Source organism: Chrysemys picta, chromosome 7, assembly GCF_011386835.1.
Source record: "Chrysemys picta bellii isolate R12L10 chromosome 7, ASM1138683v2, whole genome shotgun sequence".
NCBI lineage: Eukaryota > Metazoa > Chordata > Testudines > Emydidae > Chrysemys > Chrysemys picta.
This window is the reverse complement of record NC_088797.1, coordinates 54,257,976-54,283,188: the sequence shown is the minus strand read 5'-3', so window position 1 is coordinate 54,283,188 and position 25,213 is coordinate 54,257,976.

The window sequence follows — 25,213 nt, the reverse complement described above, 5'->3', positions numbered from 1 at the left end:
GAGGACTGGTCACCTTCTCCCCATATTGTGCTGCCCAGTGCAGCAGTCTGGGAGCTGACCTTGTTCGTGAAGACAGAGGCAAAAAAAGCATTGAGTACATTAGCTTTTTCCACATCCTCGGTCACTAGGTTGCCTCCCTCATTCAGTAAGGGGCCCACACTTTCCTTGACTTTCTTCTTGTTGCTAACATACCTGAAGAAACCCTTCTTGTTACTCTTAACATCTCTTGCTAGCTGCAACTCCAAGTGTGATTTGGCCTTCCTGATTTCACTCCTGCATGCCTGAGCAATATTTTTATACTCCTCCCTGGTCATTTGTCCAGTCTTCCACTTCTTGTAAGCTTCTTTTTTGCGTTTAAGATCAGCAAGGATTTCACTGTTTAGCCAAGCTGGTCGCCTGCCATATTTACTATTCTTTCTACACATCGGGATGGTTTGTTCCTGCAACCACAATAAGGATTCTTTAAAATACAGCCAGCTCTCCTGGACCCCTTTGCCCTTCATGTTATTCTCCCAGGGGATCCTGCCCATCTGTTCCCTGAGGGAGTCAAAGTCTGCTTTTCTGAAGTCCAGGGTCCGTATTCTGCTGCTCTCCTTTCTTCCTTGTGTCAGGATCCTGAACTCGACCATCTTATGGTCACTGCCTCCCAGGTTCCCATCCACTTTTGCTTCCCCTACTAATTCTTCCCTGTTTGTGAACAGCAGGTCAAGAGGAGCACGGCCCCTAGTTGGTTCCTCCAGCACTTGCACCAGGAAATTGTCCCCTACACTTTCCAAAAACTTCCTGGATTGTCTGTGCACCGCTGTATTGCTCTCCCAGCAGATATCAGGGTGATTAAAGTTTCCCATGAGAACCAGGGCCTGCGATCTAGCAACTTCTGCTAGTTGCCAGAAGAAAGCCTCATCCACCTCATCCCCCTGGTCTGGTGGTCTATAGCAGACTCCAACCATGACATCACCCTTGTTGCTCACACTTCTCAACTTTATCCAGAGACTCTCAGGTTTTTCTGCAGTTTCATACCGGAGCTCTGAGCAGTCATACTCCTCTCTTACATACAATGCAACTCCCCCACCTTTTCTGCCCTGCCTGTCCTTCCTGAACAGTTTATATCCATCCATGACAGTACTCCAGTCATGTGAGTTATCCCACCAAGTCTCTGTTATTCCAATCACATCATAGTTCCCTGACTGTGCCAGGACTTCCAGTTCTCCCTGCTTGTTTCCCAGGCTTCTTGCATTTGTGTATAGGCACTTAAAATAACTCGCTGATCATCCTGCTTTCCCAGTATAAAGCAGGAGTCCTCCCCTCTTGCGCTCTCCTGCTCGTGCTTCCTCCTGGTATCCCACTTCCCCACTTACCTCAGGGCTTTGGTCTCCTTCCCCTGGTGAACCTAGCTTAAAGCTCTCCTCACTAGGTTAGCCAGCCTGCTGGCGAAGATGCTCTTCCCTCTCTTCGTTAGGTGGAGCCCGTCTCTGCCTAGCACTCCTCCTTCTTGGAACGCCACACCATGGTCGAAGAATCCAAAGCCTTCTCTCCGACACCACCTGCGTAGCCATTCGTTGACTTCCACGATTCAACGGTCTCTACCCAGGCCTTTTCCTTGCACAGGGAGGATGGACGAGAACACTACTTGCGCCTCAAACTCCTTTATCCTTCTTCCCAGAGCCACATAGTCTGCAGTGATCCGCTCAAGGTCATTCTTGGCAGTATCATTGGTACCCACGTGGAGAAGCAGGAAGGGGTAGCGATCCGAGGGCTTGATGAGTCTCGGCAGTCTCTCTGTCACATTGGGTATCCTAGCTCCTGGCAAGCAGCAGACCTCTCGGTTTTCCCGGTCGGGACGGCAGATAGATGACTCAGTCCCCCTGAGGAGGGAGTCCCCGACCACCACCACCCTCCTCCTCCTCTTGTGAGTGGTGGTTGTGGAACCCACATCCCTAGGACAGTGCATCTTTTGCCTTCCAATCAGTGGAGTCTCCTTCTGCTCCCTTCCCTCAGATGGGTCATCTAGTCCACTATCCACATTAGTACCTGTAGAGAGAACATGGAAACGATTGCTCACCTGTATCTCCATTGCTGGTGCATGGACACTCCTCTTTCTCCTTCTGGAGGTCACATGCTGCCAAACATCTTCACAATCCTTCTGTCCCTGCTGCGCCTGCTCTGAATCTTCAGAACATTATGACCGTAGAAGCATCTCCTGACGTCTGTCCAGGAAATCTTCATTTTCCCTTATGCAACGCAGAGTTGATACTCGTTTCTCCAGCCCTCGAACCTTCTCTTCCAATATGGAGACCAGCTTGCACTTTGTACAGACAAAGTCGCTTCTGTCCTATGGAAGAAAGACAAACATGGCACAACCTGTGCAGGTTACAACAGCTGATTGCTCACCTTCCATATCACCGTCCTCTTACGAGCTTCCTCAACTGTTGCAGGAACTACTCAGAGAAACCTGCAGATGAAAGCCTCAGTGAGCTCTCCCCAAGCGAACTCCCAGGCAAACTCCCTCTGTTAGCCTCTGCTGTTCGCTGCTCAGCTGGTTCGCTGCTGACTGCCCTTATATACCAGTCAGGCCCACTCAAGGCCCACCTGGAACAAAGCACTCCCAATTCACACTTTTCAAACAAACAATTCAATAGTCAGGTGCTAATTTATTGGCCTCATGCCTAAAGCTATCTGAGTTGTAATCAAAACTGCGTATGTCCATCGGGAGCAATAGAATTAATGACCTTTACTGCCAGAAAAAGGCCTTTGTTAGTGGCACTAAAGCAGGAGCTTTGAAAACTCTCACTTGTAGTGACACTTCAGGCCAACCACCAGCATGTGGGAAAATTATAACCTGATCAAAGTTGGAGCCATTTCAGAGAGGGCCAGAGTGCACACAATTATGTCTGTACATTATTTATGCACCAAACATCTGAAACTGTGTGATCTAGTGGACAGAGCATAGGGCTGGGAGTCAAGAGCTTGAGTTCTAATCCCAGCTCCAACACACACTTGGAATCTGACCCAATGCACATTGAAGTCAATGAGACCCTTGCCATGGGCTTTGGATCAGGCTCTTCTTTTGTCCCCTGGGCAATAGATTTCTGTTAATCATTACAGTCCTGCCAGATCATGGGATAGTTGGTTTACATCAACTACTAAAGTCTTGTTGCAGTTGCTTCAAAAGGGGAAAAAATTAGTAGTGTCTAGATTATATAAGAACATACTGGGTCAGAGCAATGGCCCATCTACCTCAGTATCCTGTCTTCTAATAGTGGCCAATGCCAGGTGCTTCAGAGGGAATGAACAGAACAGGTAATCATCAAGTGATCCATCCCCTATCGCCCATTCCCAGCTTCTGACAAATGGAGGCTAGAGACACCATCCCTGCTCATCCTGGCTAATAGCCATTGATGGACCTATCCTCCATGAACTTATCTAGTTCTTTTTTGAACCATATTATAGTCCTGGCTTCTATAACATCCTCTGGCAAAGAGTTCCACAGGTTGACTGTGCATTGTGTGAAGAAATACTTCCTTTTGCTTGTTTTAAATCTGCTTCCTATTAATTTTATTTGGTGAACCCCCTAGTTCTTGTGTTATGAGAAGGAGTAAATAACACTTCCTTACTTTCTCCACACCAGTCAAGATTTTATAGACCTCTGACATATCCCCCCTTAGTCGTCTCTTTTCCAAACTGAAAAGTCCCAGTCTTATTAATCTCTCCTCATATGGAAGCTGTTCCATACCCCTAAGCATTGTTGTTGCCCTTTTCTGTACCTTTTCCAATTCCAATATATCTTTTTTGAGATGGAGAGACCAGAACTGCAAACAATACAGTATTCAAAATGTGGGCGTACCATGGATTTAGATAGGGCCATTATGGTATTTTCTGTTTTATTATCTATCCCTTTCTTAACGGTTCCTAACATTCTGTTTGCTTTTTTGACTGCCGCTGCATATTAAGTGGATGTTTTCAGGGAACTATCCACTATGACTCCAATATCTCTTTCTTGAGTGGTAACAGCTAATTTAGACCCCATAATTTTATACGAATCATTGGGATTATGTTTTCCAATGTATATTACTTTGCATCGATCAACATTGAATTTCATCTGCCATTTTGTTGCCATATAATGGAAGGTAAATCTATACACCCTCATCTTCTATATTTCTTTGCCCATTGATGGGTTTTACAAACATTTCCCAGTAGAGCTGGCAATGTTCGGAAATTGTGGAGCCTTAGAGGACCAAGATTTAACCCTGATAGACACCTTGGGACCAGGGCCAGTGCAACCCATTAGGCGACCTAGGCGGTCGCCTAGGGCACTAGCATTTGGGGGGCAGCATTTCGGGTCCTTCGGCAGCGACCGTGGCGGCCGGATCTTCAGCCACCCCGGTCGTCGTCGGCATTTAGGCGGAGGGAGCTGGGGCAGGGGGGCGCAGGGAGGGCCACCTGCAACAAGTAAGGGGGGGCAGCACGCAGGGGAACTTCCCGCCCCAGCTCACCTCTGCTCTGCCTCCTCCCCTGAGCACGCTGCCCCGCTCTGCTTCTCTCCCTCCCAGGCTTGTGGCACCAAACAGCTGATTGGCGCCACAAGTCTGGGAGGCAGGAGAAGTAGAGCGGCGACGGCGTGCTTGGGGAGGAGGCGGAGCAGAGGTGAGCTGGGGCGGGGAGCTGCCACACGGCTTCCCGGTCCGGGGGGAGTTGCCGCGGGGTGGGTGTCTCAGGGCGGGGGGAGGAGCTGTCGCGGGGGGGCGCCTTAGGGTGGAGAGCTGCCACATGGCTCAGCAGGGGGAGGGGCACAAGGTGGAAGTTTCGCCTAGGGCGCGAAACATCCTTGCACCCTCCCTGCTAGGGACTGATTCTTATTTACACTAAGGTCCCTTTACATTACTCACACTGCTAGAGCAGCATAAAGGGCCTTAAGGAGAATCAGGTGCCCAGGTTATAACTTTGTTCTCTAACATGCTTTTTCTGGCCCAAGAGGAAAGGATAAATCTTGTTCTAATACAGTCTGGCCATAACCATGTTTATAAATATGATTTTTGGTAGGGTAGACAGGACCTAAAATTTACCTCATTCACACAAATAGGAAGCCAATAAAGGCGAGCCACCACCTTGTTTAAAATTCCATTCCTTTTGATCCCTCCCTCCCTATCATTCTAGTGATTCACAGGGGGTTCAATGCTACAAGAATTAGATATGCTTCCTTCCAACAATGTAATTCACAGATAATAGAGCCAAATTCTCTGGTCCACTAATTCCACTTAGTGCCACTGAAGTGGCAGTGTGGGATCCGGCAGCTGCAGCTGGCTCCCTGCAGCTGCCCCCTCCACTGTGTCTGAGAAGAGGTTGGGTGGAGAATCCAGCCCATAATAGATTTTTTTTCAAAATCTTCTGATGAATGAAACATGCATCCCTCACACTCGCCTCAGCACAAAGGCACTTTGAACTCTGACAATGGTATGCAAAAAAACAAGTTCTTTTCTAATAATAATAACAAATGAGGAATGCAACATATTTGGTCTGTGGGGCCCCAAGGGGAAGATGATTAATTACCAAAGAGGGAGTGACTGGGAAGTGCAAGCCAGCATCTCTGGATAATTTGTTTTTGTTCTCTCTCTTTTTTAAGTGAATCTTTATTGGATAGGACTCTAGTGTAAACAACTCCAAGAGCTTTGTAATCTTCTCTGAAGTCAAGGGCTCCCACCTTTTCTGTCAGTGTTCAGACACCACACATGGGAGAGCCTTCCTTCAGGATTGCACAAAGAGCACTGCTGTGCAGGAATCATGATGGGCATGATAGAGTCATAACACGCACTCTAAAGTTCAGGGGTGATATCTTGGCCCCATTGAACTCAGTGGGAACTTTGTCATTGACTCCAGTGAGGCCAGGATATCACCCTAGATATTTATCTCAACCTCTGGGGCCTGCCATTTTGTAATGGAACCTTCTGCTGAGATCCCATCAGACTGCCCAAGCCAAGCATGACTGAGATGGGTTTCAGAGTAGCAGCCGTGTTAGTCTGTATCCGCAAAAAGAAGAACAGGAGGACTTGTGGCACCTTAGAGACTAACAAATTTATTAGAGCATAAGCTTTCGTGGACTACAGCCCACTTCTTCATCCGAAGAAGTGGGCTGTAGTCCGCGAAAGCTTATGCTCTAATAAATTTGTTAGTCTCTAAGGTGCCACAAGTCCTCCTGTTCTTCTTTTTGAGATGGGTTAGTATGTGGATGGAAGACCACTAAGGCTGTGTACTACAGCAAGTGATGCTGGTAGTAACTCGGTGGCACTCTTCTATCTAAGTCAGTATTGAGCTAATTGTCCTAGGCTCAGGGCCGGCTCTGGCTTTTTTGCCACCCCAGGCAAAAAAGCCAGGCGCCGCCCCCCCCCCCCCCCCCAGAGCACCGGGGGAGGGCGGCGAGCCCGGCCGGGACTCCGCTCTCCCCGGCGGCCAGAGCGCTGGGGGGACGGCGGAGAGCCGGCTGGGGCTCCGCTCTCCCCGGTGGCCAGAGCGCCGGGGGGAGGGCAGCGAGCCCGGCCGGGACTCCGCTCTCCCCGGCGGCCAGAGCGCGGGGGGAGGGCGGTGAGCCCACTGCGGCTCTGCTCTCCCCGGCGTCCAGAGCGCCGCGGGGAGGGCGGCGAGCCCAGTCGCGGCCCAGCTCTCGGCCGGAGCGCCGTGCTGCCCCCCTTCCAGGTGCCGCCCCAAGCACAAGATTGGTGGGCTGGTGCCTGGAGCTGGCCCTGCCTAGGCTGTGCCATCCTTGGGTTTAAATGTAAGTCTGAAGTCCTAACACACACATTGTCAATAAGGATTTGATTATATTTATTGGAAGGGAGGAGATGTTAACCTTGGAATCCTGGCCAAATTCCATATCAGGTTACAAACTTCTGCCTTCCAAAACATGCCTTGCAGTTTCATAGAATCATAGAAGATTGGGGTTGGAAGAGATCTCAGGAGGTCATCTATTCCAATCCCCTGCTCAAAGGAGGACCAACCCCAACTAAATCATCCCAGACAGGGTTTTGTCAAGCTGGGTCTTAAAAACCTCAAACGAAGGAGATTCCACCACTTCCCTAGGTAACCCATTCCAGTGCTTCATCACCTTCATAGTGAAATAGTTTTTCCTAATATCCAACCTACACCTCTCCCATTGCAACTTGAGACCATTGCCTCTTTTTCTGTCATCTGCCATCACTGAGAACAGTCGAGCTCGATCCTCTTTGGAACCCCCTTTCAGGTAGTTGAAGGCTGCTATCAAATCCCCCCTCACTCTTCTCTTCTGCTGTCTAAATAAGCCCAGTTCCCTCAGCCTCGCCTCATACGTCATGTGCTCCAGCCCCCTAATAATTTCCGTTTCCCTCTGCCGGACTTTCTCCAATTTGTTCACATCTTTTCTGTAGTGGGGGGCCCAAAACTGGACACAGTACTCCAGATGTGGCCTCACCAGTGCCAAATAGAGGGGAATTCCCTCGATCTGCTGGCAATGCTCCTACTAATGCAGCCCAATATGCCATTAGCCTTCTTGGCAACAAGGGCACACTGTTGACTTATATCCAGCTTCTCGTCCACTGTAATTCCCAGGTCCTTTTCTGCAGAACTGCCAGCTAGCCAGTCGGTCCCCAGCCTGTAGCAGTGCATGGGATTCTTCCATTCTAAGTGCAGGATGTCCTCTGCACTCATCCTTGTTGAACCTCATCAGATTTTTTTTAGCCAATCCTCCAATTTGTCTAGGTCACTCTGGACCCTATCCCTACCCTCCAGCGTATCTACCTCTCCCCCCAGCTTAGTGTCATCTGCAAACTTGCTGAGGGTGCAATCCATCCCATTATCTAGATCATTAATAAACATGTTGAACAAAACCGACCCCAGGACCTACCCCTGGGGCCCTCTGCTTAATACCAGCTGCCAACTAGACATTGAGCCATTGATCACTACCCATTGAGCCAGACGATCTAGCCAGCTTTCTATCCACCTTATAGTCCATTCATCCAATCCATACTTCTTTATCTTGCTGGCAAGAATACTGTGGGAGACCATATCAAAAGATTTGCTAAAGTCAAGGTATATAAATTATATATTTTTTTAATTAATGGAAATATCCCCTGCCGTCACCAGCAGGACCAAGTATGGATTTTGCCCCAAATCCCTAAGTGGCCCCCTCAAGGATTGAACTCACAACCCTGGGTTTAGCAGGCCAGTGCTCAAACCACTGAGCTATCCCTCCCCCCACTGTCACAGCCACCGCTTTCCCCATATCCACAGAGCCAGTTATCTCATCATAGAAGGCAATCAGGTTGGTCAGGCATGACTTGCCCTTGTTGAATCCATGTTGACTGTTCCTGATCACCTTCCTCTCCTCCAAGTCCTTCAAAATGAATACCTTGAGGACTTGCTCCATGATTTTTCCAGGGACTGAGGTGAGGCTGACCGGTCTGTAGTTCCCTGGATTCTCCTTCTTCCCTTTTTTAAAGATGGGCACTACATTTGTCTTTTTCCAGTCGTCTGGGACCTCCCCTGATTGCCATGAGTTTTCAAAAATAATGGCCAATGGCTCTGCAAGCACATCAGCCAAATCCCTCAGCACCCTCGGATACATTGCATCCAGCCCCATGGACTTGTACATGTCCAGCTTTTTAAAATAGTCCTTAACCTATTCTTTCACCACTGAGGATTCCTCACCTCCTGTCCATACTTTGCCGCCCAGTGCAGCAGTTTGGGAGCTGACCTTGTCTGTGAAGACCAAGGCTAAAAAAGCATTGAGTACTTCAGCTTTTTCCACATCAACTGTCACTAGGTTGCCTCCCCCATTTGGTAAGGGTCCCACACTTTCCCTGACCTTCTTCTTGACCTGTAGAAACTCTTCTTGTTACCCTTCACATCCCTTGCTAGCTGCAACTCCAATTGTGCTTTGGCCTTCCTGATTACACCCCTGCATGCTTGAGCAATATTTTTATACTCCTCCCTAGTCATCTGTCCAAGTTTCCACTTCTTGTAAGCTTCCTTTTAATGTTTAAGCTCACCAAAGATTTCGCTGTTAAGCTAAGCTGGTCATCTGCCATGTTTGCTATTTTTTCTGCACATTGGATGGTTTGTTCTTATGCCCTCAATAAGCCTTCTTTAAAATACAGCCAGCTCTCCTGGACTCCTTCCCCCTCATATTAGTCTCCCTGGGGATCCTGACCATCAGTTCCCTGAGGGAGTCAAAGTCTGCTTCTCTGAAGTCTAGGGTCCATATTCTGCTGCTCTCCTTTCTTCCTTTTGTCAGATCCTGAACTCGACCATCTCATGGTTACTGCTGCCCAGTTTGCCACCCACTTCTACTTCCCCAACCAATTCTTCCCTATTTCTGAACAGCAGGTCAAGAGGAGCACGGCCCCTAGTTGGTTCCTCCAGCACTTGCACCAGGAAGTTGTCCCCAACACTCTCCAAAAACTTCCTGGATTGTCTGTGGACTGCTGTATTGCTCTCCCAGCAGATGTCTGGGTGACTGAAGTCCCTCATGGAACCAGAGCCTGTGATCTAGAAACTTCTGTTAGTTGTCCAAAGAAAGCCTTGTCTACCTCATCCTCTTGGTCTGATGGTCTATAGCAGATGCCCATCACGACATCACCCTTGTTGCTCTCGCTTCTAAACTTAACCCAAAGACTCTCAACAGGCTTTTCTCCAGTTTATACTGGAGCTCCGAGCAATCATGCTGCTCTCTCACATACATTGCAACTCCTCTACCTTTCCTCCCAGGCATGTCCTTCCTGAACAGTTTATACCCATCCATGACAGTGCTCCAGTCATGTGAGTTACCCCATCACATCATAGTTCCTTGACTGTGCCAGGACTTCCAATTATTTCTGCTTGTTTCCTAGGCTTCTTGTGTTCGTGTACAGGCACCTAACATAACTAGCTGATTGCCCTACTTTCTCACTATGAATCAGGAGGCCTCCCCTGTTGCACCCTCCTCCTTGTGTTTCCTCCCGGTATCCCATTTCCCCACTTACCTCAGGGCTTAGGTCTCCATCCCCCAGTGAACCTCGTTTAAAGCCCTCTTCACTAGGTTAGCAAGCCTGCTTGCGAAGATGCTCTTCCCTCTCTTCCTTAGGTGGATCCCATCTCTCCATAGCAATCCTTCTTCCTGGAACAACATCCCATGGTCGAAGAATCCAAAGCCCTCTCTCTGACACCACCTGTGAAACCACGCATTTACCTCCACAATTTGATGGTTCCTACCTGAGCCTTCTCCTTCAACAGGGAGAATGGATGAGAACTGGATACTGTATAAAGTTCTTCCCTTTCTGTCCTAATCTATTGACTGGTATTGATATATGCTGTTAAAAAGCTGCTGTCTTTGACCCAAGAGCTGCATGGCTTGTAAAGCACTTTGGGATAGCAGAGGATGAAAAGTGCACTATAAATGTGAGATACTAAATTTCTCAAGATTCCCAACACTTCCTGCTTCTAGTGAGGCCAGAGAAAAGCCACTTTTCTCAGGTTATTTGGTGCTTTCACTTCTGACTTGGTCTGCAAAGAACAGAAACATCAACAAAGGAAAGTTCAGCTTTTTCAGCTTTTAAGAACAACTGAGGTTTAGTTCACATTTTGGGTGAGGGTTTTGGTCTGGGTCTTATATTATTGGAACAGTTTTTTATATTATCTACAACTGTCTCTAGAGTAAAATATCTCCTCTCTACTCTTCTCTATTGATGTCCCATACAGCTCTACTAATTAGAGCTGTGCAAATAATGGATTTTTCAATTCACTGGGAATTCTGGGAAAAACAAAACAAACAACACCTTACACATTTCAGGTGGACACGAAAATGGTAATTTTTCAAAAATTTTGGGGGAAGTGAAAAGTTGGGGAAAAAATCATTTTGGATCAAACAAACTGTTTTGCTCAACCCGAAACAAAATGGTTCATTTAGATTGAGCATTTCTTAACATTTTTATTTTGTAAAAAATAAAATTAAAATACATTTCAAAATGGAAGGGCATTTTGAATAGGAAAAAGTAAACATTTAAAATGTCAAAAATAAACATTTCAATTAGTTTGGGTTTTTGTTTTGCAACTGAAACAATTCAGCAAAATGACACATTTCTGAAGTGTTTCAAGTGACCCAACTTTGCATTTTTCACTGAAAAAATGTTTTGGTCAAAATTTTTGCCCAGCTCTACTACTAACTGCACCTATAGAAACTCCTTGCATAGCCTGAGCACAGAACTTGCTGTGAACAGTTACAGCATAGAGAACAGATTCCCTAGTACAGATCAAAGTAAATGTTTGAGTATATATCATAACAAACCTGTGACTATTTAGGATTTTGCAGTTTCAGGTATACTGCACTGCTACTGGGAACATGTTAACTGCAGGACTAGAACTCACTTCCTCCTATTCCACCCACACACACACACACTCAGTGCATGTGGAAACAACACAAGATAATTAGATCTGGCTTCAAGTAGAAACCAGGGAAATGTGATCATTGTGGCCTAACATGTTTAGGGGCCAGACAGGAGGGCTCAGGATGAAGTGTACAGAATATTTGTAAAAACATGTTCCTGGAATTCTGAGCCCGTAAATAACGTTTGTTAGAAGTTATTCAGTATCTTTCCTAAGGGCTGGCAGGGAACAGAAATAAGCAGACCAGAAGGAGCTTAGGCGCATTCCAATTTGGGGAGGAGAGAGAGGCTACAAAGACATCTCCAACTGACTTATTATAGTTCCTTTATGGTATTTTTGCTTTTGCTTTACCCAGAGGTTAGAAAAAAACCTGAAAACAAACCCAGTGATTCCTCTCTGACAAGGGCTCAGTCATGAAACTCTTTCCTGCTCTGAGCTGCCCCTTGAAAGGTGTCTTGAGCTAGACAGACACTAGCCAGAGGCTATTCTAGCAATTGCCCATATTGCAGGGAAGTGACATTTATGTGAAGCAATCAGATCATTTTAAGCTTTGGAGAAAACGAGTAGCAACAAAGTGGAAGCTGTTTGGGTCTGTGCAAAGGTATCAGCATTTGCTTTGTCCATATTTACAGTCAATCCAAGGTAAAACGTCATAATTTCTACTCAAGTAAAGAAATAGAAGACAGAAGGGACTGAGGTCCACAGATGTTCCCACTGTGATCCTATAGAAGCTTCAAACTACAGTAAAAGGAAATTGATCATGATAAGTGATATGCCCATCAGCTCCAAGTCCTAATGCACCTCTCTCAATAGGTCCAGAAAAAGGAACAACTACCTCCACTCCGTGTCCCTCCCCCCCCCCCACAACATTCGTCCCTCAAATTCAAGGGCTCATTGAATAGTCCAAGAGAGAAAATGTTCACTCAGCGTCCCATATTCAGTGATCAGTTTAATCCTGTGCATGTGAGCTAGGATTTGTGTCAAAAGAACTAAACTGCATCATATCTCCCCTACAATACCACTGGGTTCACTTTCATTCTTGAATCAATTCTGACAATAGAGGTGTTAACTCGGGACCTCTGTCCAGACTATAATTTGGAATAATTAAATTCTACCTTCCTAAAATTTCCCCAGCCATGTGAATTAGCTACACTGTGATATTCTTCCTGTGGGGTGTATGGGGTGGCCAGGGAGGGGTAGTACCTCTGATGGGGGGACTTGTCGTACCCTTTGGGGGTAGTCCATCCACTTTGGTCCCCACCTGTCACTCAGCTCTCACCTGTGGCTCCAAGTAGCTACAGCATGCGCGGCGGCCACACCCCGGGCAACGGCTTTGACAGGCCGGCCAAACCAGGTGAGTGTAACTGATGGGACTCAAACCCTCAGTGAATTTGGGATATGCCTACCCCGCATGCAACATCAGCTCCGGCGGATTGAGCGAAAGAGATCACTAAGATCCAACGGCCAAGAAGGCGGTTCTGCAATGCTTTGTGGAAAGTGAAGGACTTGACGAGGTATGAAAGATGTCAAGGCCATCCACTGCAACCAAAGAAGTTACAAGTTGTGACGATTTTTCGTACCATTGGTGTCTGGCTTCTAAGGTCAAGAGAGTGGGATTGCTCCCATGCAACGGCTCTACCACTCAAAAGCTTTCACACACAGGTCCTGTGCAAATCATCAAACATCATCATCATCATGCTACCCAAGTCCTGCGGTGATGGGGGAGGGGCAAAGCGACAGGTGGAGGTTACCACTGGGAGTCGTAGTCCCAATCCTGCATGCAGGCGGCCTGTGGATAAGTGGTCGTCCAGCTCTGTACTTGGGGCAGCAGAGTTGCCCGGCAGCATCCCAGGCGTCTGAGCAGCCCTCTTCAGGACAGCACTGCTCACCCTAGTAAGGGAGGGGCCTAGAAAAGGTGGCCTAAAAATTGCCTGCCTTACAATAACTGGCCAGCAAGCCATGGCTGGCAATTCAACCCAATCTGTGGCCGAAACCAAAAGAAAAATTTGAGAAAATTTACCATTGGTGTATGGAATGTTCGTACCCTCATGGATCGAGAAGCTGTTGCAAGACCTGAGAGAAGGACAGCCCTCATTGCTCGAGAACTAGTCCATTATAACATCGATATAGCGGCATTAAGTGAAACAAGATTGCCTGGGGAAGGTTGCTTGAGTGAACCAGGAGGTGGTTACACCTTCTTCTGGAAGGGTAAGACTGAGACAGAGGACAGAATACACGGAGTTGGTCTGGCAATAAAAACCTTATTGATGCATCAACTCCCAGACCTTCCAGTGGGTATCAATGAAAGATTGCTGAAGCTACGTTTCCCACTAAATGCCAAACGTCATGTCACCATCATCAGTGCATATGCACCCACTTTAACATGCTCTGACAACTCAAAGGAACAATTCTATGAAGATCTCGACAGACTGATCAAGGCCACACCTGTAACAGATAAACTACTCCTACTTGGAGATTTCAATGCCCGAGTCGGGGCTGACAGCGAGAACTGGAAAGGAGTAATCGGGCCACATGGTGTAGGCAAAATGAACCGTAATGGATTACTTCTTTTGAGTCTTTGTTCTGAAAATGACCAGACCATTACCAACACTCTGTTCCGACAAGCGGACAAATACAAAACGACGTGGATGCACCCTAGGTCCAAACAGTGGCATCTGATAGATTATGCCATTGTTAGAGGGCGAGACATCCGAGATGTACTGATTACCAGAGTAATGCGAGGCGCAGAGTGCTGGACAGATCACAGATTAGTCAGGACGTCTCTTCAACCCTACATCGTTCCTTCTCGGTACAAACGCCCTAAGCATGTGCGACCTGCTTTCAATATAGCCAAACTGAAGGATGCTCAATGTTTCAACAAATTCCAGAAGAGTCTTGATGACAAACTGACATCCCACGGACAACTGATCAGTACTGTAACCGAAAAGTGGGACCAGTTCAAGCAGATAGTGACTGACACAGCAATAACATCTCTTGGACCAAAGAAAAGAACACATCAGGATTGGTTTGATGAAAACCAAGAAGAAATATGCTCAGCACTGGAAGTAAAGAGAAAAGCCTTTATCAAATGGCAGAATGACCACTCCACAGTCTCTAAACGGGACCATTTCAAGTACCTTCAGAGCAAAACACAGAAAGACCTCCGTCAGATACAGCACAACTGGTGGGAGAGCAAAGCCAAAGAAATTGAGCACTATGCTGAGACCCACAACTTAAAGATGTTCTTTAGTGCTATTAAGACTGTCTATGGACCCTTTAAACCAAGGACCACCCCATTGCTCTCATTAGACAACACAATGCTGATTAAAGATAAAGAAGGCATCAACGAAAGATGGCGAGAACACTTTAGCAACCTTCTCAATAGACCATCAACTGTGAATAATAATGTCCTTAATGAAATTCCACAACAACCTGTTCTGACAGATCTTGACTTTCCGCCTACTATAGATGAGATTAAGAAAGCTGTTAGCCAGATGAGTTCAGGGAAAGCTCCTGGAAAAGAGGGATACCAGCAGAGATATATAAAGCAGCATGTCCAGCAGCACTAGCAGCGTTCCACAGCATGATCATCAACATCTGGGAGGATGAAAACATACCACAGGACCTTCGCGATGCTATTATTGTCTCTCTTTTCAAGAACAAAGGCAGCAAAGCAGAATGGGGAAACTATAGAGGCATATCCCTCCTCTCTGTTGGAGGGAAGATCATCGACCGCGTCATCTTGAACCGCCTAATAGCCAGTATTTCCGAGGCAAATCTACCTGAAAGTCAATGTGGTTTTCAACCTGACCGGAGCACAGTCAACATGGTATTTGCTGTCAGACAAATACAAGAGAAGTGCATTGAACACAACATGCACCTGTATGCTGTCTTCATAGATCTCACAAAGGCGTTTGATACCGTCAACAGGGAAGCCCTTTGGACCATTCTAACACGACTTGGCTGCCCAAGAAAATTTGTCCAGATTATACGCCTTTTTCATGACAGCATGACAGGCGAAGTATTGTCTGATGGAGCCACATCAGCCCCCTTTAACATCACCAACAGCGTGAAACAAGGATGTGTTCTCGCTCCTGTCCTATTTAACCTGTTTTTTGCATGTGTCCTTAACCATGCACTGAAAGATCTGGACCGAGGTATATACTTGAAATACCAGCACAATGGTTCACTTTTTGACCTCCGTCACCTGAATGCAAAGACTAAGACAGTGCAGAAACTCCTTCTTGAGGCACTCTTTGCTGACGACTGTGCCCTCATGGCTCACACTGAAAATGATCTTCAGCACATTGTCAACAAGTTTGCTGAGGCCTCGCAACTTTTCGGTCTAACTATCAGCCTCGGAAAGACAGAAGTTCTCCATCAATCTGCACCTGAATCAAATGCTTCTGTCCCGAGTATCTCCATTGACGGCACTCAGCTGAAAGTAGTGGAGAACTTTAAATATCTGGGTAGTGTCATATCCAGTGATGGATCACTGAATAATGAGATCAATGCACGAATATCCAAAGCAAGCCAGGCACTTGGCTGTCTGCGTGTCGAAGTTTTAAATCACCACAATATCCAGATGTCAACAAAACTGCTTGTGTACAGAGCTGTTGTTCTTTCATCTCTTTTGTACGGGTGCGAAACATGGACACTATATAGGCGTCACATCAAGCAGCTCGAAGCATTTCACATGCGCTGCCTCCACAACATCATGAAGATCCGCTGGCAAGACAAAGTGCCCAATCTCAAAGTCCTCGAGAGAGCCCAGATGACAAGCATCGAAATGATGATCATGAAGTCACAGCTACGTTGGACCGGTCATGTCAGTCGCATGGATGCCAACAGAATCCCCCGCCAGCTTCTGTATGGTGAGCTCTCCCAGGGCATCCGGCATATAGGTTGTCCACGGAAACGTTACAAGGACACCATCAAAGCCAATCTGCACTACAGCAGTATCAAACCTAGGGACCTTGAGGACACCACCAGCGACAGAACACAGTGGCGTGCAACAGTCAGAAATACCTGCATCGCCTTTGAGGAAGACCACTGCCAGCGTCTACAAGAGGCACGCGAACGACATCACAGAGCATCAGCAGCGCACAATCCACTGACCGCGAACTTCCCATGCACCATCTGCAGCAAATGTGCACCTCTAGAATTGGCTTGTACAGTCACCAGAGGGCACACCATAAGACCAACAACTGATGATCTGCACAGATTTGTCATCATCGGATTTGATGGACTACCAAGGATATTCTTCCTGTGCTAAACTGTCCCTGCCCACTGCTGAACAGCTGCTGGGTTAGACCTCATAGGCAGCTGCATTTCACTGGTAGATGAACCTGAAGCCTTCGTATAGTTCAGGATCTTTCGTTAGGAAAGGTACTATATAAATGTTTATTATTATTTTCCTCCTTAGGCACTGTACATACATATAATTCTGCCCTCTACCAAAAATCTGCAGAAAAAATTGAACCACCAACTTCATTTTTTCACAGACCCCTGAAAACATGATTGATTTGATTAGGAGCTTATGATTGAGGTAGTGCAGCCTAGTGGAGAGGCCTCTGGCCTGAGACCCAGGTTTCATTCCCAGCTCTGCCACTGACCTGCTGGATTACCGTGAGAAAGTCACTTCACCTTTGTTATAAAATAGGAATAATGACACTGACTTCCTTTGGAAGATCTGCTGATGGAAAGTGCTAAATAACAGTTAGGTATTATTATTTATTTGCCAGTTTCATTAGTCACAAGACTTTTCCCCCACAGCTCTCTGAAGACAGCAGAAACCCCAACTGTCCTTTCAAGGCTAGATTATGCCAAACATCCTCTCCAAGTGTGATACCAATCAACTGAGCTGCTTCATTACATAGCAAAGTGCTTAGTTTATGGGGCTAGTCTGCAGCAAGGGATTCACTACTGCATGATTGTTCACTTGAAAGCAACATGCTGTCTTCTGCACTGTTTCCATGTAAGTTACACTTGCTGATAATAACTTGGTACCTCATTGATTCACTGAAATATGTATAACCCACACATCTTCTGAGTGTGGTGTTCTGTCCCATGTAATGGCGGAGTGGGGCAGGTCCGTCGGAGTTACACAGGCACATTCTCAGAGTTTACAGCAGTGAGCAATTTCAGAAGAAGTGAGCGTCTGCCAAAAAAAGAGAGGCTAATATCAATTAATGTTGGCCCATGTCCATTGTCTGCTCCAATTAAAAAATAACTATGCACAGATCCACATACTGACCTTAAACCAGTTATAAAAGGTGTTGGTTTTAATTACAACAAGCTCAAGACACCATCACTGCCAGCCATTTGTGCAGCCCTGAACCACTGGATAAAAGAAAGATCTGGCAACTGCTCACAGGGCACCTAAGGTAGAATAAGACTCAGTAGGGTCTGGATCTGGTAAAATCACCAATTTCTGCTTAAGACAGAGGAGAGCATTTCTGTTTGCTTAGCAGCTGGCTGTACAGTCTACTAAACCCAGGCATGTTTGGCATGAAGTGGCCAGATGCTAGGGACACATGTTCCATTGATTAATCATACTATGTAGGCAGCACATTCTGCACCAGGGAGGGTTGCTAATTTATGGCAGGGGGATAACAGAGTCTGTGACTTTCCATTTTTTGTGGACAGTTACAGAGGCAACTTAGCTAAGGTCACCCCTGATATAAGGAAATTAACCTAGAAGGTAGCAGTGCAAGTGTTGCTGGTTTGGGATGGTGGGTGCACCATGCCTCAACAGCAAATTAGGTGCATGGTACCTCAAGCTCCCTGTTGTCATGGAAACTAGTTGGCCCACAGTACATATGATGGCCCAATCCTCTCCACATTGTTACTAGAATGGAGTCACAGCTTTACTCCTGAGATATGCAAGCTAATTAGTGCTGGTACCAGACCCCAGTTCTTTTTACGACCCACAGGTTGTAGTTCACTCCTCCATGTGCCAAGCTGATGTTATAGACTCCCTTGCGCTCCACACATACATTCAGTCTGGCCTTACACATTACCTCTGGAGCTTTCAGTAATACCTAGAGATGGGGCTGAGCTACAAGGTTTGGGCCTGGATCCACACTTCCCCAAAGTTTAGGGTGTCCACATCTAGGGCTTTGGTTTAGTTAATCTCTAGGAGTAACCAGATTATTAGACTCTCTGATTTGGAGAAAACAAGTGAGTCACTAAGGGTCATCCCATACCTGCAGCACCTGGGTTTTCCTTAATGGGTTCCCTCCAAATGCTCAACCATGCTTAGTTTAGATCTGAAGATGCCAGCCCATTGCAGACTTGGTTTTATATAGCCAGAGAGATTACAACCAGAAGAGGTATTCATCCATACAGCACATCAAACCAGCAAGAACAATTTGAATGTGAAGTGAGAGGCCGTGAAGGTTCATAATTAAAGACCAATTCCACTCTGTTTAAAATACACAAATGAACATGTGAATGCACCTGTGAAGTCTCTAGTTAAGGAAGGAAATTCACACAGGGGTAAACTCCATTGGCTGACTTTGGCTAGCTGGAATTTAGGAATATTGGTGCCCATAATTTCTGATGCTTAAATTTTTAGGGTTTTTTAAAAGAGACTGTGGTTGGGGGGCCTCATTAAATCCAAATCTCTTGTGCGGCTGATCTATGGGCTATAGTTAGTTAATTGAAAACATTGTTTAACCTTGAGAATACATCAGAGCTCCAAAGAGCAGCCCTTGTTTCATGAGTGTAATGAGTATCTCCAGATTTCCATAAGAAGGTGGTTTTTCAAGGCCTCAGCATCTCCCATCAGGGCCAGATTTTCAATAGCACCCAACATGCTGAGGTCAATTGCAAATTTGGCACTTATTTAGGTGTCTAACTGGAATCAAAGCTGTAATGGCCTTCTGAACATTCCAGCCACCGTGCACAGATACTTCATGTTCTTGACGCACCTAAAACTTCTAACCCTTGCTTTCTTTTCACTTCCTAGTTTGTAGACGATTCTATTGTCCTTTTGTTGCAAAATGTGCTCCGAGAGAGTTGGGTGAGGACAGTGTTAGGACAAACGAGGGAATGATAGCTTCCATGTTTCAGCCTTGCTGTTACAGTAGGGAGTTACATTTTTACAGTTATGTGGCTCAGACAAGGTCATTTAAGGAGGTACCAAAAATAAACAAGTACAATAATACTAGGGGGAAGGGATAGCTCAGTGGTTTGCGCATTGGCCTGCTAAACCCAGGGTTGTGAGTTCAATTCTTGAGGGGGGCCACTTGGGGATCTGGGGCAAAATCAGTACTTGGTCCTGCTAGTGAAGGCAGGGGGTTGGACTCAATGACCTTTCAAGGTCCGTTCTAGGAGATGGGATATCTCCATTAATTATTAAAATAATAATTATTATATAATGTCCAGCTTCACAGAGATTATGGACACAGACTGTTCTTGCTAATACAATCAGTGGCAGAATCTGATGGGAGCGATGCATTCAGAAGACAATTGGCTCTGAAGAATTTATGACTCAGCTTCTACCAAGAAACAAGGGCTTTCCATAGAATAGCAAGTTTAGCCATTAGACCAGGCATGTTGGGTTTCCTGATGCTTAGCACATACATGGCACTTCTATGCATGGGTGACATTTTAAGTGCTTCCACCCACTTATGCTCAGACCAGGAACCTAAAACACAAGGGAGCCCACACTGAATTCCTCTTATTCTTAACATTAGTGGTAGCTGGTGCCCAAAAGAAGGGGTGCGGCTCCTGGCAGCAGGCTATTTTCCACCCCTTGCCTGCAGGTTGATATTTTCAAAGTGAAAGACTGGGACACTGTAGTGGGAGTTGTCACGGGGAAGTGTTTGGTGGGGGAATGCATGAGGCAAGAAAAAAGGACTCTCTTCCCCTTTCAGAATGCAAAACTGGGACACTTGACTCTGAAAGACAGGTGGTGAAAACACATCCTTTACCCATTTGTGGCCCCTTTATGGTTCTCTCCAAATCCCAGCCTCCCCCTCTCCAAGCTAGCTCTTAACCTACCAGCCCTTCCCTGCTCTCCTCTGCACTTTGATGCCCCAACATCAGCTCACCAGTAGACTCCACTGAGCATGTCTCTCCCCCTGCCCCCCTCTCCCTGAGGAGGAAATGTGGGGGGCAGGGGGGAGATATATAGAGAGGGAGGAAAAGGAGGACGAAGACAAGGGAAGTTACTGCCCTTCCCACATTTCCTCCTCATTTCCTCCCACATCAGCCCTGATCCTTCTTTCTTTCTCTTCTTCCTCCTCCTCCTCTCTCTCCCTTTTCTTTTCACATTTTATCCATTCTTCAAATTGCCCACTGTATTGTGAGTCTCTTTGGGCATGCTCGGAAAGCACAGACCAGGAATTCCACACAAAATCCCAATCATGCCTATCAGTTCTGAGCCACAGTTATTCATATCTAAGACCTTTGGTTTCAGGACAGCTGCCACTAAACTGCTGCTCTGTGGAAGTACACAAGGCCTCACACCCACAGGGCTGCCTGGAATATCTGTAAGTTCCATGACCCATCACTGTATATAATATCAGGTAGCAACTCTACTTTATTCCCTTGTACCTGATGTAACACAATCATTTCCTTACATTCGCCTGCATTTATCCCCCACTGTTTTTGTTTTGTGATCACTCTTATTTTACCCAACACTGCAAATTGACATCCTCAGTTGCTATCATGTTTATATGGAATAAGGGCCAGGGTTTCAAAACAGCTCACAGCCACAATTGCGGCCAGATTTTTGAAAGCGCTAAACTCTTATTTGGACACCAAAATGAGTGGATAGATTTTTCCAGAGAGCTCGGCATGTTGGGTATCAAGCTGCTTTGAAAATCTGGCCATAAGTGTAACCTCCCCTTTCCTCCTTCGGTTACTTGGGAGTAGGCAACACTCACCTGTGTGCCTGGGCACCTGATGTTGTTGACGTTAAAGGAGATCCTGAGTATCCCAGTGGTGATGCTGGATAGGTGGGAATCCTCTATCCATCCCTCTGCTGCAGTTCCTTTACTCCTAAAGGAATTTACAATTGGCGGCGCCTGTACCTGGCTGGCCCCTGTACACACTCAGTGGCATGCCTTGGGAACCTCCAGAAATAAACCTATTCTAATAATAATAATAATCTGTGACATGGGTCTCACTCAAAAATACCAATTATAAATAATATACATCCAAAATACTTAAATTAGAGTTAACACACTTTTATTTAACAATTTAAAGAAACAGGGTATAATAGACTAAAATTATATGTCACTACTAATTTAAATCCACAGGGGGCAGTTGAAAAAATCAATAAAATTTAGTATACAGTAATAAATGAAACTTATCTAACTGGCATTTACACTGCCACCATTTACCCCACCCCGGAGTGTACACTCTTCTGGATTTCAGAGTCCTAGACGCTTGCTTGAGTGGACATGCTTGAATATCTGAAGCTGGAGACAGCACTCTGTTGGTTCTGTGTATCAGTACAGCCAACACAATACAACCCCTCTGATGACTGGAGTTGACCCCACCAAATTTCAGCAGCTCTGGGTCCTGGTTCAATGGGATGATCATTCTGCCTCTCCTCAGACTCAGTCTCTCTGCTGTGCCCCATCCCTTGCAAGTACTTTCCCAAACAAGAGTGGGGGTTACTCTCAGTTCCTTCACTGCAGGCCCACCTCAGTCAGCTCTAGGTACAGTCATAGTCTCTGCCCTGGCTCCAGTGAAACCACCAATCATCTCTGAAGCTCCCTGCCCAATCAAAGCCCCAGCAGGCTCCAAGCAGCAGTTAGCAGCAGTGCCTGGTATGGACAGATGTCCACACCAGCAATCTCACTCCTTTCCCAAAATGGAGCCCACCTCCTGCTCTCCCCGCACTCCCTGCAAGAGGAAGTTTCTCACTCTTTCCCCAAGGCATCATGGGAGTTGTAGTCTCTAAGGCTAGATTGCAGCACACAGGATCTTCCCAACTGGAACACTTCCAATAAAGTTCAGAGTGAGGCCCCTCTAGTAAAGGGGGCCTACAGAAGCATAATGGGAGTTGCTGTGTGCTTGTCACTTTTGAAAATCTGACTCTTATTTAGGTATCTAAATGGGAACTGATAATATTTGAAAATCTGCCCCCCTAATTGTTTAGAGCTATTTTCTGGTACAGTCCCTTCATCTAAAGCTGCAAGAACTTGGGTTGCTGGGGTAAACTGAAGTCTCAAACCAAACTAATTCTGATTTTGAAAAACCAAAGCTCAATTACCACGGTTTTGAAAAACCAAACCCATGTTCATGTAAAGGGACTCATGGCTCCTTACTAAAACTCAGTGGGGTTTTTTTTGGTTGGCTACCTCCCGGTACCAAAAGAAAGGGGAAAGGTTGATGGGAAATCAGGACCCTGAGACTAACAGTCCCCAGGGGCAATGGGGAGAGGCCAATGCTCCAGGTCATCCTGATTGATAGGGCGGGCAGGCTAATGAGGGAGTCAGGAGACTGGGGGATGGGAGGTGAGATCCTGTCCTCTGTGTGAGCTTGAATTGCCTGAAACAAGGGGGGGGAGGGAGAAGGAGGCAAGGAGTGAGGAGCTTGGCTGCAATTTTCCCCCGTGGGTACTCCAGCCACGGATCACCCATGGGGTCAGTGCCTCCCTCCCACTTGCCTCCTTACCTGAATATTGGGACAAATGGCATCCCGATCATACATTGATCAGGACGCAGGACAAAGGGTTAAATATCGGGACAGTCCCAATTTTATCGGGACATTTGGTCACCCTACCACTGCCAGAGCAAGTGTCTGAACCGCAGCATCCCTGCAACACAGCCAGGGCCTGAGAAGGAGGCCTGGGATATGTGAGGAACAGACTGTGAACTGCTCTTACATTCCAGAGACAGCTCTTTGTGATGTCCCTGTGCCACAGAGCGGGGTTATAAGAACATAAGAATGGCCATACTGGGTCAGACCAAAGGTCCATCTAGCCCAGTATCCTGTCTTCCAACAGTGCTCAATGCCAGGTGCCCCAGAGGGAATTAACAGAACAGGTAATCGTCAAGTGATCCATCCCCTGTCGCCCATTCCCAGCTTCTGGCAAACAGAGGGTAGTGACACCATCCCTGCCCATCCTGGCTAATAGCCATTGATGGACCTATCCTCCATGAACTTATCTAGTTCTTTTTTGAACCCTGTTATAGTCTTGGCCTTCACAACATCCTCTGGCAAAGAGTTCCACATACTGAATGTGCGTTGTGTGAAAAAATACCTCCTTTTCTTTGTTTTAAACCTGCTGCCTATTAATTTCAATAGTTGACCCCTAGTTCTTATGTTATGAGAAGGAGTAAATAACACTTCCTTGTTTACTTTTTCCACGCTTGTCATGATTTTATAGACCTCAATCATATCCCCCCTTCATCATCTTTTCCAAGCTAAAAAGTACCAGTCTTCTTAATCGCTTCTCATATGGAAGCCGTTCCATACCCCTAATAATTTTTGTTGCCCTTTCCTGAACCTTTTCCAAGTCCAATATTTCTTTTTTGAGATGGGGCGACCACATCTGCACACAGTATTCAAGATGTGGGTATACCATGGATTTATATAGAGGCAATAAGATATTTTCTGTCTTATTATCTATCCCTTTCTTAATGATTCCCAACATTCTGTTCGCTTTTTTGACTGCTGCTGCACATTGAGTGAATGTTTTCAGAGAACTATCCACAATGATGCCAAGATCTCTTTTTTGAGTGGTAACAGCTAATATAGACCCCATCATTTTATAGTATAGTTGGGATTATGTTTTCCAATGTGCATTACTTTGCATTTATCAACATTGAATTTCATCTGCCATTTTGTTGCTCAGTCACCTAGTTTTGTGAGATCCTTTTGTAGCTCTTCACAGCCTGCCTGGGACTTAACTATCTTGAGTAGTTTTGTATCATCTGCAAATTTTGCCACCTCACTGTTTACTCCTTTTTCCAGATCATTTATGAATATGTCGAATAGCACTGGTCCCAGTACAGACCCCTGGGAGAAACCACTATTTACCTCTCTCCATTCTGAAAACTGACCATTTATTCCTACCCTTTGTTTCCTACATTTTAACCAGTTACCGATCCATTAGAGGACCTTCCCTCTTATCCCATGACAGCTTACTTTGCTTAAGAGCTTTGGTGAGGGACCTTGTCAAAGGCTTTCTGAAAATCTAAGTACACTATATCTACTGGATCCCCCTTGTCCACATGCCTGTTGACCTCCTCAAAGAATTCTAGTAGATTGGTGAGGCATGATTTCCCTTTATAAAAACCATGTTGAGTCTTCGCCAACAAATTATATTCATCTATGTGTCTGATAATTTTGTTTTTACTATAGTTTTTTACTATGTGTTTTCCTTTAACCTTTCCCATTTTTTTCTAATTTTTTAAAAAATTGATTGCTCTTTAATATATTGTATTTGCTTTGAATTGTATGTAATGATCAGTGGGTCAGAGAAGCGTCCAGTATGGAGAAAGCACCCCGGAGTGGGGACACCTTAGCCCCGTCCTAAGCAATCATGACAAGGTTGGGGTCGAGCCCCCCAGGAATCCTGGGCCCAGCCTTGTTGGGGTTACAAGGACTCTGCCACACAGGAGAGTAGAAGGGGAGCCCTTGAGGTCAGGCAGGCCTCTGAGTAAAGGAAGTGGGAGCGAGGACTTAGATCCTTTCACTAGTCCATTTCACCAGGGTAATTTATAAGCCAGAAAGGTTCCCCAATAGCAGGACCATTCCCCTGCTTACATTCATCCTCTCTTGCACTGTCCTTTGTCTTAGAACTAAAGAACTGGGAGTGAGGAAACGGTACTAGTGCAATTGCAAATCATTGAAAGTCAAA